Below are 5853 nucleotides of genomic sequence, written 5' to 3'. Positions count from 1 at the left end.
GCCTCGGTATGAAATATCTCTCAGGATACTATTTATATTCTAATAACATAGAAAAATAAAACTCTAATACACAGTCCAAGACCTGACGTTCGGAATCACATTGCGATGTTTCTTCTTGTGTTACGCATGCTATTTATTTATTACTTTTATTTTACTTTTCTTTCCAAATTAATGCCATTTCGTGACTGCAAATCACTCCACAAATATAACTGTTTCCATCAATTCACTTACAAATCTACACAATATATTCCAAAAACTAACTAAGCCGCATTACTTTCATAACAAAATTAGCACCTGGGTCGATCGCACTGCCATCTACTTGTCATCGTCTCGGGGAACCAGTTTCTTCGGTCGTTTTTCACACTATGTTATTCAAGGCGCTGTAATAAGGGTCTTAAGAGTATGGCAATTTTCATCTTTTCTAAGTAGTGTATTCCACTAGTGGTCACTTTTTCCTGTTCATAATACCAACTTGATTAATTTTGCTTTAGTGTATATCTATATATATAATATTTGTGCGTGACTTCAAGATTCCAGAGCCGACCAAGGCATCGGTTATTTCTCATTCATTTATGTCTTGTAATGGTAGCGATTGACCTAAGATTTAACTAGTTTCAATAACTGGAAAAAAGCGTCAATGTGGATGGTCTTAAAACATCACGAATATTCTGAGGTCCACAAAACAGCATCTGTATGGGCAAATAACTAAATAGTGGATCGTCGGTGGCAGTCTGTAGGTCATTCAGGAATATCGTAAAGAGAACTACGGCAAATAGGCTCTTGAGAAAAGTAGTCTGTCTAAAAAATGAATAGATAATAGATTCTTGCCTACTTAATTAATTATATAAGAATTTTAAACAGAGGAGAAGAATTGCTAGCTACAAAGGGAACTTGAAAACGTTATTTCAAACGAGAACATGAATCTTATACTAACTACTTGAAATTACCTTGGAAGCTTTAGTTTGTGCAAAATCTTTCCTGTAGATAGCTCTAATCCATTTTGAATTGACTTTAATTGAATTGAATTGAATTTATTGCTGGACGAGGTTCAGCTGTTGCTGGTCTACTACCTAACCCCAAAAGGTACAGATTGAAATAAAATAAAATAAAATAAAATTCAAGATTACAAAGAAATTAAACACGAAAGTACAATAAAATACAAATGAAATGAAATCCCATACAATAGAGCAGATTACAATAAAAAAGAAAATGAAAATTCAAGATTACAAAGATATTAAACAAGAAAATACCGTACAATAAAATACAATAGGAATATAATCATATAAAGGGTCTTTCATTAAGAGTGATACTTTTTAAAATTTGAAAAAAAAAAAAATAAACCACTAAACGTATCAAAGTAAATTGTGATTTATTTTGAAGCTTAGACATTGCAGTTATGTTCTGAACAAAATAGCGTTCAAATGTCCACCACGGCTTTGAACACACTGATGCACACGGTGGCTCCAATTGTTAATCACTCTGTCCAACATTAGTGGCGTTATGTCTGCGATAGCCTGACGAATGTTCGCCTCCAAATGTTCCAAAGTTCGTGGATTATCAGCATAGACCTGGGCTTTGATGTAGCCCCAAAGAAAAAAATCCATGAGTGTTAAATCACACGACCGTGGCGGCCAATTCACACATCCACGACTTGAGATGATCCGGTCGCCAAACTTCTCCCTCAGCAAATCGAGCGTAGCATCAGGTGTGTGGCACGTAGCGCCATCCTGCTGGAACCACATGTTTTCAATATCTATGGTCTCAAGTTCTGGCCACAGAAATTCGCGTAACATGGATCTGTAGCGGTTGCCATTGACGGTAGCGGTTCTTCTCTCATCATCTCGAAAGAAATAAGGTCCAATGACGCCGCCACGCCATAAACCGCACCACACAGTGAGTTTTTCTGAATGCAATGGCACCTCATGGACCACTTGTGGGTTCTTCTCGCTCCAATAACGACAATTTTGCGTATTGACGAAGCCACTAAGACAAAAATGCGCCTCGTCTGAGAAGATGATTTTCCCACTGAAATCAGGATCAGCTTCCAACTGCTGTACGGCCCAATCAGCGAACTCACGACACAATCTCTGATTGTTTGGCTTCAACTCTTGAGTCAATACAACTTTGTATGGATGCAGGCCCAAATCCTTTTGGAAGATTCGCCAAGTTGATGTCTCAGATAGCCGCAACCGTTGAGATCGTCTTGAAACTTACACATTCGGCTCTTCCTCAATACTGGCCGCTACTGCTGCAATATTGTCCTCACTTCGTGCTTTACGTTGTCTTCTTGGTGGCTTCTGGTCGTGTAGAGTGAAATCCCGCTCAAACTTGGCAACAGTGCGGCGTATAGCCTGAATAGAGAAACGATGATGGCGATCAAATTCTCTGGTGAACAAACGATGAGCACCCACAACTGAGCTGCCACTTTGGTAAAAAAAAAAAAATATGATTTCTAAACGTTCAGGAAGCGTGAGTCGCTGCATGATGAAACTGCAAATTGTGCTGGATATTTTCACACCTGGAGGCACACAAAAAAATATATTAGAAACTGGAAATTACAATTTTAAAAAGTATCACTCTTAATGAAAGACCCTATACAATAGAACAATTTTAGCAGTGAATTAGAAAATAAAGTAATTAAGCTGAGGAAAATTGAAAGTGAGATAATAATAATTTCTGATAACTCAGTATTTTTCATTATTCGTATGTTGACTTACCTTGCTTCTGATCGATGATCAGTGATTCACGGAGCATATCGCAAAATTTTTTGAAGTTTTACTGTTTAGTGAGATTCTGTATTGCATTCCAGGCCTTGGCTTTTGCGTAACTTAAAGGGGCCTGATAAGCTGAAGTTCTGAAACGAGGTAAACTGAAACTGGCAGCGTTTCTGGTTGAATGCGAGTGAATTTTGCTTCTGAAGCTTAATTTCGAAAAGAGGTAGTTTGGGCTTTTGCTATCTATTAATTATGTTGTACAGTGTACAAAGCAAGTGCAGTTGTCTCCGTCGTGCCATGGAGAGAATAATGCGCACATTAAGCACAGAGAGAATGTATTTTCTACTTTCTTGTTCTATATACATATCTAATGCATGCGTTATAAATTTTATGTTTTTTTTATTGCAAACTTTTTTGTTATTCTTAACCCGTAAACGACCAGAGGCGCAACCACGAATTTTTGTCTGGGTGGGGGGCAAGTACCAGGATAAACGTACCACTACCAAAAATGATAATAATAATAATAATAATTTTAATAAGAATAATGTTAATAATAATAATGTTATTATAACATTATTATTATTATTATTATTATTATTATTATTATTGATTTGCTTTATTTTACTTCGCTTCTTGTGCCACTTTTGGCTAATTTGCGAAGATGGGGATGAGTGATGGCATGATGAAAATGATGAATGGATACTCGCAAACATCCATGCCCAAGATGGGATTCGAACCCAGGACAAACATTATTATTCCTATTAGTAGTGGTAGTATCAAATACGTTATTCTCCTCGTAAATTACGCAAAAAGGGGGTAGAAGTTTGTGCTAAAGCATTTGTGTTCGAACAAACGATTTGAATTATTTTTTTTAACACGTTCAATTTGACATTAATAACAAAAAACAAGCACATAAACTATTTTTGAAAGACAGAAAATGCTTGATACATGCATTTCAAGTACAGTAGAGTCTCGCTTATCCGACATAAACGGGCCGGCAGAACGTCGGATAAGGGAAAATGTCGGATAATAGGGAGGTATTAAGAAAAAGCCTATTAAGCGTCAAACTAATGTTATAATTTTACACATTACGAATCTAATACAGTAATCATGTTTTACAACAATACAGGAAAAAATAACTGGAAAAATGAACTTACAGTTACAGAATTGTCTGAAGTTAAACACAGTACGTACGTACAGTACTTCAAAAGTTCAGTCCTGTGATGATTAAATTAAATTTTCGTTTGTAGTCTGCTTTCCTGACGATTGCCGTTTCTTCGCTGCCAACTCTCGCCATCTTTGCAGCATCATTATGTCGATTCCTGTAGCTTCTTCTTGTTGCTCAATGTATTTAATTGCAGTTTCTAGAGCCTTAACTCCGTCGTTATGCGAAATTCTGGGAGGTTCAACAGTTGGTGCTTGATCTGGATCTTCAACTTGCAGTTCTTGTTGCCGATTGATGATTTTTTTTTCGGTGGTATGTCGGATAATACGGAATGTCGGATAAGCGATGGTCGGATAAACTAAACTCTACTGTATAATTCTTTTTTACATTAACATAACTTTCATGCACGATATATGTTTCACATATATGCAACGTTGAGTGACGTGGATACTAAATTGTGTACGTATTCAGTTTCTTTAATAAATATTATATACAGCATATATTACTTAAATACATTACACAACCAATCCATCCATCTCACAATAAACCAACAGCAAAAATTACATAAATTGTCTCTCAAATGTGCGCGCTCCCTTTCCTCAAAACAATTGTTCATGCATTTAAAACAAAATCAATTAAGACAAGTGTTATTTCTCTGTCTGGTAATTTACAATGCATTACAGAGAAAAATGATGAATTGCGAGCGAAGCGAGCAAGACAATTTTTCGATCCCATTTTTTTGCAGGCTGAAATCAATATTAGTAATTGAATAGGGCGCAAAAAAATTTCACGGAACGCCATGGCATTATATCATTTACAACTTTTGTGCCTCCCCGATGGTGTAGTGGTAACATCGTCGCCTTGTGATAAAGGGGCCTCTGGTTCGATACCCGGTGGAGGCACATAGTGGTTCTGAACCCACTTTAAGCTATAGGCCCAGTCTCAATTAGCCTTTCTGTGCATAAAGTAGGCTTAAAAGAAGAAACAAATCAATCAATCAATTTTACAACTTTTTTTAATTTAGATCGTTCGGCGCCCAAGGCCGTCTCCCGCCGTCCCCTAGCTACGGTTCTGAACTTGATAGAACTAAGAAAAGCAGGCATTGCGAGCGAAGCGATCAAGAAAATTTTTACGAAAAGTATTTTTATTTGTATAAAATTTTAAAGTTCTTGGCGGGAATTGCAGGTACACTTGGCCGTCAATGTTTTCCACCCTTGCTCCCCTAGAGCTCATTTCCGACCAAGTTGGGTGGGGGGGAGGGCAATGCCCTCCTGTGGTTGCGCCACTGTAAACGACATCATAAAAGTCAAATAGGGGGAAGATAAGAGACTGTACTAGGTTTAATATAATCTTAGGTGAGAGGAAGTCTACCAGAAAATAGAGGCTCTTTATATTGAATTCGCCATGACACATTGTTGTATCACGTGTCAGACCAATCGAGCCGCTGGTTCATGATCAGTCCTAGGTTTTTTACTGTTTGAGAAAAAATGATACGCTCTGTATGAAGAATTATTTCGCATTCACTGATGTCAATATGTTTCAAGATACTGCCGGTTCCGAATGGAAAATATTGATTTGAATGAACTTATTACTAATCCATTTGAAGCGCACCAATCGCTCATATTCTTCAAATCTTTGTTCAAAAGTACGACCGCGTCCTGTAATTTTGATCTATGTGTGGATATATACAATTGTGTGTCGTCTGCATAACAGTGAACGTCGCATATTTTCACGGATGTGACTAAATCAGCGGCCGAAAGCGTGAATAGCAGCGGGCTAAGGATCGAGCCCTGAGGGATCCCAGTTCACACGTGAAGTGGAGAAGATAGCTCGCCTGTCTTTACACGCTGTTTCCTTCCACTGAGATAAGTTTCGCGAGGCCGAAACACGCCCTCTCAATAAAGACGATATTATTATTATTATTATTATTATTATAAGTGCTGTCGGGGAGAATTTATAATAATGAAGTTTGGC

This window comes from Lepisma saccharinum, chromosome 2, assembly GCF_977018435.1.
Source record: "Lepisma saccharinum chromosome 2, izLepSacc3.1, whole genome shotgun sequence".
NCBI lineage: Eukaryota > Metazoa > Arthropoda > Insecta > Zygentoma > Lepismatidae > Lepisma > Lepisma saccharinum.
Note: the sequence above shows the minus strand (reverse complement) of the source record.